Source organism: Dendrobates tinctorius, unplaced genomic scaffold (assembly GCF_039654945.1).
Source record: "Dendrobates tinctorius isolate UK_male_01 unplaced genomic scaffold, ASM3965494v1 ptg000003l, whole genome shotgun sequence".
NCBI lineage: Eukaryota > Metazoa > Chordata > Amphibia > Anura > Dendrobatidae > Dendrobates > Dendrobates tinctorius.
In genome coordinates this window covers 9,072,508-9,087,500 of record NW_027361671.1, presented here as the reverse complement: position 1 = coordinate 9,087,500, position 14,993 = coordinate 9,072,508, and the positions used below count along the sequence as shown (strand labels likewise).

Genomic DNA, 14,993 nt, shown 5'->3' with positions numbered 1-14,993 from the left:
AAAAAACTCAGGGAGCAACTGGTACCACTGCACTTACCAAAGCTACATCCATGGGCATTCTGTTTAGAGGACATAATAGCAAAATTGCCTAAAATAAGCTTTAAAAATAAAAATGGGAAGGCAAATTACAATTTCTTTGCACCCACCTGAGAGTGTCTGCAATTTCTATTTTAGAATGTACGGTGTATGGTAGATGTTCCTCGTGAGTCATGCTGTTAGACACAATGCCTGACAAAAATATTCTGAAAAGCTGCAATGCACAGCCTGAGTATGCAAAAATACATCAATGTGAAATTCCATAAACTGAAAATCCTTATTCAGCATCAGCCGCATAAGGAGTACAGTTATATCCACATACTTCATGCCGTCTGTGTACTTTATCAAAGAGGAGAGATGCAAACTGTAGACACATCACATATACCACCTGCTAAGCAGAGAGAACAGAAAGCCGCAAGCGTGTCATAATATACTGAAATCTGGCAATAAAAACATATCCACATCATAAGACCTAATTGTGACTCTGCCTCTGCAAAGAAAACTTTTATATCATCTAGTGTTCTTATTGAATATTTGGCATAGTGTACAGAGCTATAGACATTTCTTCAACCAGGGATACAATACTGTATGCTGCCTCTCCCACCCACAGATACATAAATGCACACACACAGCTAGAACTTAATTTAAGTGTATCTCCAACTCTCAAAGTATTATGTAACAAGCATATTACTATTCTACAGACTATATTGTAGTTTAATGTCGTAGTAACACATAGGATAATTTATACTATACATACGGACGGTATCAGCATTGGTCCTGAGTACCTTGGGTCCCCCGGAGACAATCCTTTTTGGTGCCCACCATGCTGCTATATCAACAATCTAGAAATAATACAAGACCACCAATTGGACAGCAAAATGTGCTGATATCCATAATAACAAACACAATGAGCCCGATTTGTCACTACCAGCTTTGTTCACTCCAATCTTTGAAGAGGTGTGCTGGAGTCAGATGTTCCTTATTCATGAAGAGGTACATGTCTCTTCATGAAATCTGCAGCATCTAACAAGTGTCACTGCCGAATACTCTTTCTGATTGACAGTCAGCTTCCCACAGTTAGGCAGCAGGGAGCTGCCTGTTATTCTGAATGGTGTCGGCAGTCATGCTTCGTGAAAGAGCAAAGAAGAAGAGAAGAAGCTGCTCTGTCAATGTGATGTCACAGGCAACAGGAGTTTCATCAGTGATATACTACATCAGGGTTCCCCAACTCCAGTCCTCAAGGCCCACCAACAGATCATGTTTTCAGGATTTCCTTTGTATTGCACAGGTGAAGCAATTATCACCTGAGCAAATACTAAGGAAATCCTGAAAACATGATCTGTTGGTGGGCCTTGAGGACTGGAGTTGGGGAACCCTGTACTACATAACACAGGAGAGCTGACAGATCGTCTATATACTACACCACACAGGAGAGCTGACAGATCCTCTATATACTATGTAAGGAACAAACAGTTCATGGGATGCAGTGAGTAACCGGAGACAGAGAAGGGGTTAACAAGTATTTACTGAGCAACCAATAAGAAGTTATGCTCCACGCAGGGAGGTAAAGGCAATCAGAGAAAGGAATATACAAGAAAACAGGGAAACTTATCAGTTGCATTTCTGGCGAGGGGAAAGCTGGAAAATCTCCCAGCGGCATCTCAAATGATGAACAAAGTCTCTGGCTCTGCTACAGAGAAATGAGTAACACTGCCCCCCGACAGTGCTGATGGATACAGTACTGCTTGACTTGGGTACGCCGGAACGTGGAAACAGAATTTTATGTGAATTCCTCAGAAATCGCGCTGGGCACGGGTTTTGAGCACATGCACACGCTGCAATGGCCCATGATCTTTTGGAGTAGTCTCCTAGCAGTTTGTCCTGTGTCTCGGATAAAACAGGGGTATCCAACAGTGCTGGAACAGACGGTAACTTAATAGCATCACGAGCAGTCTCAAGGTCAGCACACTGAGGTCTGGAGCAAGTAGAGTTGTCAGTGTAAGCAGGGGAGTGCGAGTCAACCATCTCCTGTTGCCTTACCACCAAGTCTGACCCGTTCCCGCGCTCAGGTCTCTTTATGTACTCCGTGTCCCCTGCTGTCTGAAAGAAAGGTCTCTCCTTCCCAGAGGAAATCTCCTTTGCCAACAGTGGCGACAGCCCCGGTAGTTCTGGCCTTAAAGTACACCGCTGACTTCGTCTCGACTCATCTTCTTACAACTACACCACACAGGAGAGCTCAAAGATCCTCTATATACTATACAACACAGCAGAGATGACATATCCTCTATATACTGCACCACCCAGGAAAGCTGACAGATCCTCTATATACTACACCACACAGGAGAGCTGACAGATCATCTATATACTACACCACACAGGTGAGCTAGCAGATCCTCTACATACTACACCTTACAGGAGAGCTGACAGATCCTCTATATACTACAAAACACAGGAGAGCTGACAGGTCCTCTATATACTACAAAACACAGGAGAGCTGACAGATCCTCTATATACTACACCACACAGGACAGCTGACAGATCTTCTATATACTACACCACACAGGAAAGCTGACAGATCCTCCATATACTACACCACACAGGACAGCTGACAGATCCTCTCTATACTACACCATACAGAAGAGCTGACAGATCCTCCATATACTACACCACACAGGAGAGCTGACAGATTCTCTATATACTACACCACACAGGAGAGATGACAGATTCTCTATATACTACACCACACAGGACAGCTGACAGATCCTCCATATACTACACCACACAGGACAGCTGACAGATCCTCCATATACTACACCACACAGGAGAGCTGACAGATTCTCTATATACTACACCACACAGGAGAGCTGACAGATCTTCTATATACTACATCACACAGGAAAGCTGACAGATCCTCCATATACTACACCACACAGGAGAGCTGACAGATCTTCTATATACTACACCACACAGGAGAGCTGACAGATCCTCTATATACTGGAAAACACAGGAGAGCTGACAGATCCTCCATATACTACACCACACAGGAGAGCTGACAGATCCTCTATATACTACACCACACAGGAGAGCTGACAGATCCTCTCTATACTACACCACACAGAAGAGCTGAAAGATCCTCTATATACTATAAAACACAGCAGAGATGACAGATACTTTATATACTACACCACACAGGAGAGCTGACAGATCCTCTATATACTACACCACATAGGAGAGCTGACAGATCTTCTATATACTACAAAACACAGGAGAGCTGACAGATCCTCTATATTCTACACCACACAGGAGAGCTGACAGATCTTCTATATACTACATCACACAGGAAAGCTGACAGATCCTCCATATACTACACCACACAGGAGAGTTGACAGATCTTCTATATACTACAAAACACAGGAGAGCTGACAGATCCTCTATATTCTACACCACACAGCAGAGATGACAGATACTTTATATACTACACCACACAGGAGAGCTGACAGATCCTCTATATACTACACCACATAGGAGAGCTGACAGATCTTCTATATACTACAAAACACAGGAGAGCTGACAGATCCTCTATATTCTACACCACACAGGAGAGCTGACAGATCTTCTATATACTACATCACACAGGAAAGCTGACAGATCCTCCATATACTACACCACACAGGAGAGTTGACAGATCTTCTATATACTACAAAACACAGGAGAGCTGACAGATCCTCTATATTCTACACCACACAGCAGAGATGACAGATACTTTATATACTACACCACACAGGAGAGCTGACAGATCCTCTATATACTACACCACATAGGAGAGCTGACAGATCTTCTATATACTACAAAACACAGGAGAGCTGACAGATCCTCTATATTCTACACCACACAGGAGAGCTGACAGATCTTCTATATACTACATCACACAGGAAAGCTGACAGATCCTCCATATACTACACCACACAGGAGAGTTGACAGATCCTCTATATACCACACCACACAGGAGAGCTGACAGATCTTCTATATACATCACACAGGAAAGCTGACAGATCCTCCATATTCTACACCACACAGGAGAGCTGACAGATCCTCTATATACTACACCACACAGGAGAGCTGACAGATCCTCTCTATACTACACCACACAGAAGAGCTGAAAGATCCTCTATATACTATACAACACATCAGAGATGACAGATCCTCTATATACTACACCACACAGGAGAGCTGACAGATCCTCTATATACTACACCACACAGGAGAGCTGACAGATCCTCTATATACTGCAAAACACAGGAGAGCTGACAGATCCTCCATATACTACACCACACAGGAGAGCTGACAGATCCTCCATATACTACACCACACAGGACAACTGAAAGATCCTCTATATACTACACCACATAGGAGAGCTGACAGATCCTCTATATACTGCACTACACAGGACAGCTGACCGATCCTCTATATACTGCACCATACAGGAAGGCTGACAGATCCTCTATATACTACACCACACAGGACAGCTGACAGATCCTCTATATACTACACCACACAGGAGAGCTGACAGATCCTCTATATACTACACCACACAGGAGAGCTGACAGATCCTCTATATACTACACCACACAGGAGTGCTGACAGATCCTCTATATACTACACCACACAGGAGAGCTGACAGATCCCCTATATACCACACCACACAGGAGAGCTGACAGATCCCCTATATACTGCACCACACAGGAAAGCTGACATCCTATGTACTACACCACACAGGAGAGCTGACAGATCCTATGTACTACACCACACAGGAGAGCTAACAGATCCTCTATATACTACACCACACAGGAAAGCTGACAGATCACCTACATACTACACCACACAGGAGAGCTGACAGATCCCCTATATACTACACCACACAGGAGAGCTGACAGATCCTATGTACTACACCACACAGGAGAGCTAACAGATCCTCTATATACTACACCAAACAGGAGAGCTGACAGATCACCTATATACTACACTGTATAGGAGAGCTGACAGATCCTGTATATACTACACCAAACAGAAGAGCTGACAGATCCTCTATATACTATACCACACAGTAGAGCTGACAGATCCTCTATACACCACACCACATAGGAAAGATTACAGATTCTTTATATTGTACACCACACAGGAGAGCTGACAAATCATCTATATAATACACCACATAGGACACATCCTCTATATACCACACCACATAGGACACATCCTTTACATACAGCACCACATGGGACATATCCTCTGTCATGATCCAAGGTGAATCTGACAAGTAAATGGACAAAGTGAACTTTTTTTCCTTTTGGCTTGGTGCCAAAGTGGGTTGATTGCCCCCGGTGGCCATTAGAATTATTACACGTGGTGTCGTTCATTCTAAGTTGCCCCGGTGGTGGTGAGCGGTAGTGCACTTTAGTTTCTTTGGTTTAATGTGCACGTAATTATAAATCAGGTGTGAGGCTCTATAAAAGAGAGTCAGGTGTGTTCAATCACTGTTGGTGATATTGTGAGTTAGTCATTCTCAAGGAGCCTAGGTGAAAGAAGGAGCTGAATGAGAGTCCTGGGCAGCCCAGCCAGAGGGGTTGAGTCAGCTATGGAGTCTGCATGGAGGGCTGGCATGGCGTGGTGGAGTCGCAGTTTATGGTGTCAGCAGGAGGTGCTTGCATGGCTTGGTGGAGTGGCGACGATGGTGAGAGTTGCACTCAGCATGCTGGACTTGGTTGCTGAAAACTGGACTCAAGCATGCTGGACTTTTTGGCAGAAGCTGGACTCATCTTTGGGACTCTGTTTACTGGGCAGCTGCAACTGGTGGTGGACTCTGCTCCAAGGCTGCACTATGGTGATGGATCCGGTTATGGTGATGGATCCGGGTGGAGGAGAAGATGCACGCAGGTGGTGGACTCTGTTGGTAAGAGCGTACACAACAGAGCAAAGCTAAGTGGTGTTCCCCCTGTATTGTCATTTTCCCTTGTGTGTGTTTAGTGCAGTGGTGGGATTAGTTTCTGCACCGACCAATTCCCTAGTGAGAGTTTAGGGTCAGGGCGAGTCAGGGTTTTAAGGTTCCTGTGCTTCGCCCAGTGCGGAACCGGCATAGGGAACGTTAGGAGTGCAGAGACTCTGGCTCAGGGGAGTGCAGGAGGTCTCCACGTCCCTATCCCCTATCGCAGAACCGACCATTGTTAATGTTACCCAGGTTCCCCTTTATTATTTAAATTCGCCTTACTGGAGGCGGGGTTTCCAGACTATTGTATAATATGTGTAATACCTAAATTCGCCAGTTGGAGGTGGTGTATCCAGCTGCACGTCTTATTATTTAAATTCGCCCAACCGGAGGCGGTGTTTCCAGGGTCACGTGTGTCATATGGGTTCGCCTTGCGGTACTCGCTGCGTCCGGACACACGTGATCGTGACATCCTCTATATAATACACCACACAGGACACATCCTCTATATATCACATCACACAAGACACATCCTCTATATGCTACACCACGTGGGACAGATCATCTATATACTACACCTCACAGGACATATCTTCTATATATTACACCACAAAGGACATATCCTCAATATATTACACTCCACAGGACAAATCACATCCTGGACATATGGAGCCCAGGCATTGGGACAGCAGGCTCTGAGGCACATGGTACAATGTGAACTCTGATAACTAGCAATGCGAACAACAGACAAAATGGCAATGCAGGACATGTTGAAAGCCACAAAACCAGGAGGACTGAAATAGGAAGACAGCAGGTGTTAAGCAGACACCCATGTGTAGGCAATGTGAAAAGTCTCCAATAACAGTTAAAAATGTTCACAGTAGGAAGAGGGTTAAATGGCAGCAAGTGCAGGTACTGTTAACAGACTTTAATAATAGTTCAAGAAGCATATAAGAAGTAATGAGTCAACCTGCTGGAATGATCAAGAGTTCACAGAAGTCTTGAGGAGACAATAGGAAATGAGGACTTGGATAAATTTAAAACACAAGTCTGTTAGACAAAGTTCTGGTTTAAGGTTAAGGCCCAGCGGGTATCCAAACTGGAAGGCCTAGGGGGATGATGCCATGAAGGCATGCTAGATCACTTGTAAAGCCTCACAAGGAGCGCAGCAGAAAGCAGTGGCCATATGGGAAGGAGGTGGAGCCCTTCCAAGCTTAGACAGGTGTGTAACACACAAAACTAAAGCTGTTTAGGTAAGGCCATTGGTTGATATCAGTTAAATTAGTACAATATAATGTCAAAGAATCGTAGAGTTGGAATGGACCTCCTTGGCCATCTGGTCCAACCCCCCTGCTCAAAGCAGGATTCGCTAAATCATCCCAGACGGATGTCTGTCCAGCCTCTGTTTGAAGACTTCTATTGACGGAGAACTCACCACCTCTCATGGCAGCCTGTTCCATTCATTGATCACTCTAACTGTCAAAAAGTTTTTTCTAATATCTAATCTGTGTCTCCTCCCATTCAGTTTCATCCCATTGCTTCTAGTCTTTCCTTGTGCAAAAGAGAATAAAGATGATCCTTCTACAATGTGACAGCCCTTGAGATATTGGTAGACAGCTATTAAGTCTCCTCTCAGTCTTCTCTTCTGCAAGCTAAACATTCCCAAATCCTGCAACCTTTCCTCATAAGACAGGGTTTGCAGACCGGTCACCATTCTGGTCGCTCTTTTCTGAACTTGCTCCAGTTTGTTGATGTCTTTTTTAAAATGTGGTCTGACCAAAGAGGAGTAGAGGGCAGTAATGACTTCATGTGATCTAGACTGTATGCTTCTGTTAATACATCCTAGAATTGCATTTGCCTTTTTTGCTGCTGCATCACACTGTTGACTAATATTAAGTCTGTGATCTATTAGTATACCCAAGACTTTTTCACATGTGCATAGCCCATAGTACTTGTCCAAAACTCCCTCACAAAGCAATACATTGGGTCTGATTCATTATTTGTAATTTATTGAAGTCACTTGTCTTTGTTTGTCTAATATTCACTGAAGTTTTTTATCACCAACCTCTTAAAAATGATACACATGGCTCATGAATTTGGCACAAAATGAAAAATGTTGTTTATTTTTGTATTTAACTGCAAAATGCTCCAAATTGAAAACTCATCCAGGGGGGACAGGATTGGTAAGAGTCACATTTCCTGAATCTGTCTAAAACATCTGGATAAGCAAAGTTGTCAAAGAAAAATATAAAAATAAATAAAAAAGAAAATCTGCAAGAAGTTTTCATGTTCTCACCATGTTTATGTGGGTACTCCGATTCCCCCCTTGCTTCAAAGACATAATGATAGGGAATTTAGATTGTGAGTCCCAATGGGGACAGTGAAGATTATGTCTGTAAAGTCCTGCGGAATTAATGGGACCATATAAGCGAGTAAAAATAAAAATAAATAAACTAAAAAAAGGCGTAAAATTTATTTAGAATAAGGTCATAAAGTCACTAAAAGGCAAACAACAATGATGAATAAGGACCATTATGTGTACAGCCAGGAGTCAGTGACAGTATTATGCAATGTTATCAGACTAAGAAGAAGCAGGATATAGTTTACAGCTAAAAGCCTACTGTAAGTCCACAGGAAGTCTGCTGTTTATTTGGCTTATCCCAGGAAATGACATAGGGACTGCTGTGAATAATGAAAATATATATAATTGTGTCACAAAAGGTAATTTTATTACTAGTTGTAGTTATATTGTTCAGAGATGGGGATGTAAATGAATGACTAAACATAGCTGACTACGCTTTAAGAATCAATTACACACTAGTAAAGACACCAGAAGGTGTTAAACTCCAAACATCTGTAATCTGAAGAACCAACTAAGTTGGAGGTTCGTAGTTTGTGATTGCATTAAAGGTGATATAGCATTTTAGATCAGAGTACAATGATGGAGCATGAAGCAAAAGTGTGATTATATCAATGTGTCTGTTAACTTTTACCTGCATATTTTCCATTTTTATTACACAATCACTTGTTTAAAAGAAAAAAAAAAGTTTTATCTAATATCTGAGTATTTTGACCAATAAAACTGAAGACAACAATTTGCTGTAAAGAGAAAAATTATTCCTCCATCTATAAACCTGTGTTTGTATGTAATCATTGTTATGTGGCACCAATACTAATTGTGTATATTATTACTACTATTATTATTATTATTATTATAGTGCCATTTTTTTCATGGCGCTTTGCATGTTATCAACTACTTACTAGTTTTGTGTGAATGTTCAGCACTAAAGGCATTTGATGATGCGCACTCACCATGCACGATTGTGTATTAATGGCCATGGGATTGCTATGATGGTAAACAGGGGCCACATTTTGATAAAACACTACTCTTTTTAATTTTTTAGCCATCTTTAGTTTAACTCATAAACACTGTTCAACATCCCCTAAAATAGGTGACCGAAGAGACATCAGTTTACTCTTGATTGTATTGTAAAATTAGCTCTGATTTTAATACTTTATTGTCTTGACTCATCAAAGCCTTTTTGCCATAAATCTGGTGTGAATTGCTTTGAAAATTGCGAAACATTTTGGACAACTCAGACTTTTGAAAAAATGTTGCAAATTTTGGTGTTTTCATGGCAGCCATTTTGGCAGAGCAGGAGCAGTATGGGGGTGCGGTGAGAGCATGGCGCCATAGCTCGTCTAGTTCATGATGAGCTGTGGCAGACTTTATGATAGAAATTCTACTTTACTCAGGGACTGGAGCAAGATTCCTGGCATGGAGGACCTCCCCACCTGACAGACGCTCCTGATTTTTCAAGACACGTGTGCCTCTCAATGAATCAGGAGCGTCTGACTCCAACAGGACCCCATCAAGACAGGGGAGAAAATCACTTGGCTTGATGAAAGAACCTTATATGTTTCCTCGGCTACTATTATGAATGTAATATTATGAAGCTTTCCAACAAACTTGATAACCAGGGACAGATCATTTCAATGTTATTGTGTAAGGAAATGACCCAGATAGCAAACAAATTGCATGAAAGGGAACCTATCATGTGTCAAAAAAATGCTACTAACCAACAGATATTGGGTTAGTCTGTAGCATTTTGAAGTTGTGTGGCCATTGCACTGAACACCAGGAGGAAGTTATCTTTTTTCTTCCCATCAGCCTTTTAGTCATAGAGGCATGGCTGGTGCTGCATTAGGCACCACTCTGTCCATAGTGAGCCTTGGCTGTAACCACAATTCGGCACTGACTGACAGATCTACAGTGTATCAGTGCTAAGCCAGCTGTCAGTCACAGCCAGGGTGAGGTATCAGCCACTGCTCATTATGTACAGAGGTGGTTGAAGCTGAGCATCAATGACTAAAAGCCTGAGGCTTCTGAGAGGATTAAAAATATTTCCTCCAAACTCTCCCTCTCCTACCCACCCTCCCTCCCTCCCTTTTTCGTCTCCCTTACTTACCCACCAATATATAAGAAAATTCATTAAAAATTATTTACAAACAAAAATATTTCCTCCAAGTAGCCAAGGTTTTATTGCGGTGGCCACACAGCTTCAGAATGTTATTAGCCTGCAGATTAACCCCATATCTGCTGTTTAATAGCATTTTTTTCACATGACACATTTCCTTAAAATATCAATGTGCCCAATCCGTTTTTTAACATTCCTTAAGGGATTTGTTTAAGATAAGTTTGTCTTCCCCGTTCCTGCTAAACCTAAGTACATAAAGCCCAGTACATATGTCTACAGGAGGTTGTATTTGGGGCAAACGCTCAACATCTTTATGATTATGAACAGCTGAATGGTCAGTCAGATATTGGAAGACCATTGGGACAGTATTTCCTCTAGAACATCTTCGCTTCTTTTTTCTTGAAGATATTTTGGAGTAGATAGCATATTTCTTTGATACAGATGATGGATGTGGGATACATAAAGCCTCCAGGTTCTCCTCCATTTGTCACTCTTATTTATTTCCTTACTGCTGTCATCTTATATTGTAGGACATTGACTCATGCAAATGCAAAGCTCATTGTTGATATTGCTGAACACTATAATGTTGAATGAGGTTGTCTAAACCCAGATGATTGTAGCAGACAGGGTAATTTCAAAGGACCTAATTATATTCAGAAATTAGACATTTGTGTAGAAAGAAATATTACTAATGACTTTGGGGATGACACTCCGCTTGCATCTCCACACAAGCACTAGATCTTTCTTTCTGCGGCAGTGCATACCAGACAGCTCATCAAATTGATAGATCATGTGACAGCAAATGAATGCTATAAAATTCCCCATTACTTGGAGTGATAGAGATTCCCATCCGCGTAGCTTTAGCTGGAAAAGAATCTCAGTAATGTGTGTTCTCACTAGCAGCCAAATCACCTTAAGCTCCTCAGCCAAACTTCTACACTACCAACCAACATTTGAAAATGAGTGCACACAAAGTTCTCATAAAACTTAACAAATTATTAAATATACTTAAAAAAGATTTAAACACAAAAGACATACATATGCCAAAACAGAATGTGCCTAAAAGTGGCACCAGTAACATGTCGAAAGTAAGAGATGTAAAGTAACACAACAGAATCCAAATAGGACAAAGAACTCCATCTACTTAAAATTTCAAGTCAACTAACAAGTGTCATGGCTGGTACTAAATAGTTTAATGAAAAAATGCATAAGTTAATTACTTACGCAATAGATGGTATATCAGTGAGAAGGGGGGGTCTGGTACATGCGTCCTCGTCGAACTGCCCCAGCGCACGTTTCACCGAGAGGCTTCGTCTATACCTGATCTCCAAATGTTGTTTAATACCAGTTTCCTAGCCAAGAAAGTACATTACAGTCACAAAGTATGGCCTCATAATTATAAATGGAGCGTAAGATAAAGTTTCAAAAGAAATCTCATCTATGTTCACATTGAAATCCTTCATGGTTGATTTAATTTCTCAGGAGACCGTTTACCAACCAAGTTCTTCATTGATCACTTGAAGGACGGCTCAGTGTATAATGTATACATTTGTTCTGGTGTGTAATAGCCTATAATAGCCTTTCATTGCAACAAAGATGTTTTTTTTTGTTTCTTTAAGTATTGATCCACCAAGAGAGTTTTTCTATGTAAACAGAACAAAACAAGGGAAACATTTATGAGTTTTCCTGAAGGGCTGTAGCTGCGTGTAGCATGGTAACTTGCTAAATAGAGCTGGTACATCATTCCTTTTATTCATGAAAGGAAATTGGTTTTAGTTTATACTGTAATTTGCTTTAAAAATGCCAACTGTGAAAAGAGCTTGGTCCAATTTAACCCATCTGTCTAAGACTAGACGAGCACAGTAATAATGGCATTTGCACAAAATAGCACTGATTACACAAAGTCTGTTGAGAATCTGCAATATTCCGCAACATATTTAATATATTTTTACCAATTTCAGACAATTCCTCCTATGAATACTAATTCGTAAAGTACTCCAAAAGAATAAAAGTTGTACTTTAAATGTCACGCTCATTACGCAAGGCTTCTTGTGCGATATTAAACAAGTGCATTAATTTAGCAATTAAATGCATTTCGAATATGGCAGTAATTTGTGACTATCAATCAAATTACTAAAGTATGCATGATGTTGTCTAGCAAAGTTTCCAGACTTATCTTATTTCAATAGGGTGACATGATCAATGTTTACTCAGATGATGAATCATGAACAGATGAGGCCTTCATCAAGACAATGTCTTAATCCCTCATGAACTTTCATTTGGTACACAGGACATTTGTATGCAATTTGCATGTGGAGGCCGATCATAATAAAATGTAAATGAGTATCTAATTGTTCTTCTTATAGGTGACGGCTGATACATTTGTCTATTTACAGTGAATTTAAAAAGTCTACATACTCTGTTACAATGCCAGGTATTTGCCATGTAATAAAAATCAAATCACAAAGAAGTGGCTAAAATTTGGCACAAAAATGTGATTATCTAGAACTGAATGTCCCACAAAAATTGATAAAAAGGCAAGTAGAAAATTGGTCCCGGAGGCTTCCACAAGGCCTACAGCAACATTACAGGAGCTGCAGGAAATTCTGGCAACTACTGGTTGTGTACTCCATGTGACAACAGTCTTCCATATCCTTCCTATGTCTGGCTGTGAGAATGTGTTGCAAGGTGGAAGCCTTTACTTACAAAGAAAAGCTTATATAAGCCTGCCTATGTACTGCCACATCCCATATCAAGTCTGCCAAAAGCATAAAGGAAAATGTTTCATGGTCTGAAAAGAGCAAATTTTTACTTTTTGGCCATAGTTCTAAAAGGTATGTTTGATACAAGGCCACATTGTGCATCACCAAAAGGTCACCATACCCACAGTGAAGTATCATGCAGGTAGCATTATAGTTTGAGGATACTTGTTGATAGCTGGAAGTGGGGCTTTAATCAAGAATCTTTTTTGAAAATTTGCAACAAAACTTTTAGACCTCTACTGCAAAGCTAAAGATGAAGAGGAACTTCCAGAGAAGCTTATTAGGCACCAGTCCCAACTTTGCAGTGTATATACCTTTAAATTCCTTGTTGCAGAGCAGGGCTGGTTTTAGACAAAGTGGGGCCCTAGGCAAAAGTTTAAAGTGGGGCCCCAAATGCTTCCATTGTAAAATCACACATTTAGGTTACATTGCATGAGCAGGATGTGGATACAGGTGGCAGAGGAACCTGTGCTGGCACTGTGGCCCCCATATTCAGGGGCCTTATAACAGCCAATGGGTCTGCCACTACAAGTATTACACAGGAGCGTTGCTAGGGTCAGAAAAGATTGGGAGGCCCAAACCCCAAGACAAAAAGTTGTCCCCCAACCCCCTCTTAATTTTTTTTAACACTGCAGATAACACAGCAGGGCTCCCAACTGTCTTGGATCCAGTGGGACAGTCCCGATTTTGACACTCCCACCCACTATCCCGGCCGGGATTGTAGTTTTCCCACACTGCAAATCAGCCACCACACCAACCTGTCATTTCAGAAGGGGCTGTGTACAGATCGCCATACAATTCCCTCTATGCATAGCACACTCCAGAACAGAAGCCCTCCCAGCTCACATGACCAGTCACATGACTGTGACCTTATCCTATGTAACACCAGAGATAGCAGTAATAACTCTCAGAGAACAGATAATGTAGTAGATGTCACCTGCAGTCCTATGTAACACCACAGATAGTCTTACTCTGAAACTCAATGGCTATGTTCATATGCATTTTTTTCAGTAGCCAAAACTTGATCTATTGGCAGTAAAAATGTTGCATTTAAAACACCTGTTTTTCAGCTTGTTTCTGGTGTTCTTTACACTTTTTTCATCTTTTTTTAAAGTGAGGATGTTTACTTTGTCTACAGTATGTTTAAGGCCACATTCACACGTTGAGTATTCGGTCAGTATTTCACATCTGTATGTGCAAAACCAGGAGGGTGAGAAATCCAGAAGTGGTGACGTGTTCCTATTATACTTTTCCTTTGATTGTTCCACTGCTGTTTCTGCATTACAAACCCTGATGTGAAATATTGACCAAATACTAAACATGTAAATGAGACTTAATAGTTTAATTCACCAAAAGCACTTAAAAAATTAAGATATAACAAGAGAACATAGAATGGCAGATTTGCAAAAATTTGCAAAAATTCTCTGCAGCCAAAAATATGGCAGTAATCAGCAAGTGCTGAACAACAAATACAGGGTGTTTAGTCGATACTTTTTTTTGCAAAAAAATGTATACCAAGCTTCCTCACCAACGTCAAGGTAACCCGTGTCGAAGCAGTCCCTATCTAATGTATTTAATACCTGAACATCTGAACAGTGTCTTGACATGAACAGGATTCAGACAGGCTGCTCCACAGTGTGGGCTTATGGTCTGAGACAGCTCTTTTGTACACCTCACACAGGAGAGGGGTGGGGTCTCCCAAACCATGCTAAGCATGGAAAAAATGGATTAAAAACA

General features: G+C 41.2%; 1 protein-coding gene and 1 long non-coding RNA gene across 2 annotated transcripts in view; one reads left to right on the top strand and one right to left on the bottom strand.

Moving 5' to 3' along the window:
- Window positions 1–14,882, bottom strand: part of LOC141096971 (uncharacterized) — a 24,232-nt gene extending 9,350 nt beyond the window's left edge. Inside the window, exons 1-3 of the long non-coding RNA XR_012233823.1 lie at window positions 14,837–14,882; window positions 11,719–11,846; window positions 8,313–8,419 (exon numbers count right to left, since the gene is read on the bottom strand). This is a non-coding gene — a long non-coding RNA (uncharacterized lncRNA). The remainder of the gene's footprint in view (window positions 1–8,312; window positions 8,420–11,718; window positions 11,847–14,836) is intronic.
- Window positions 1–14,993, top strand: part of EDIL3 (EGF like repeats and discoidin domains 3) — a 1,247,867-nt gene that overhangs the window by 1,179,922 nt on the left and 52,952 nt on the right. The window lies entirely within an intron of this gene.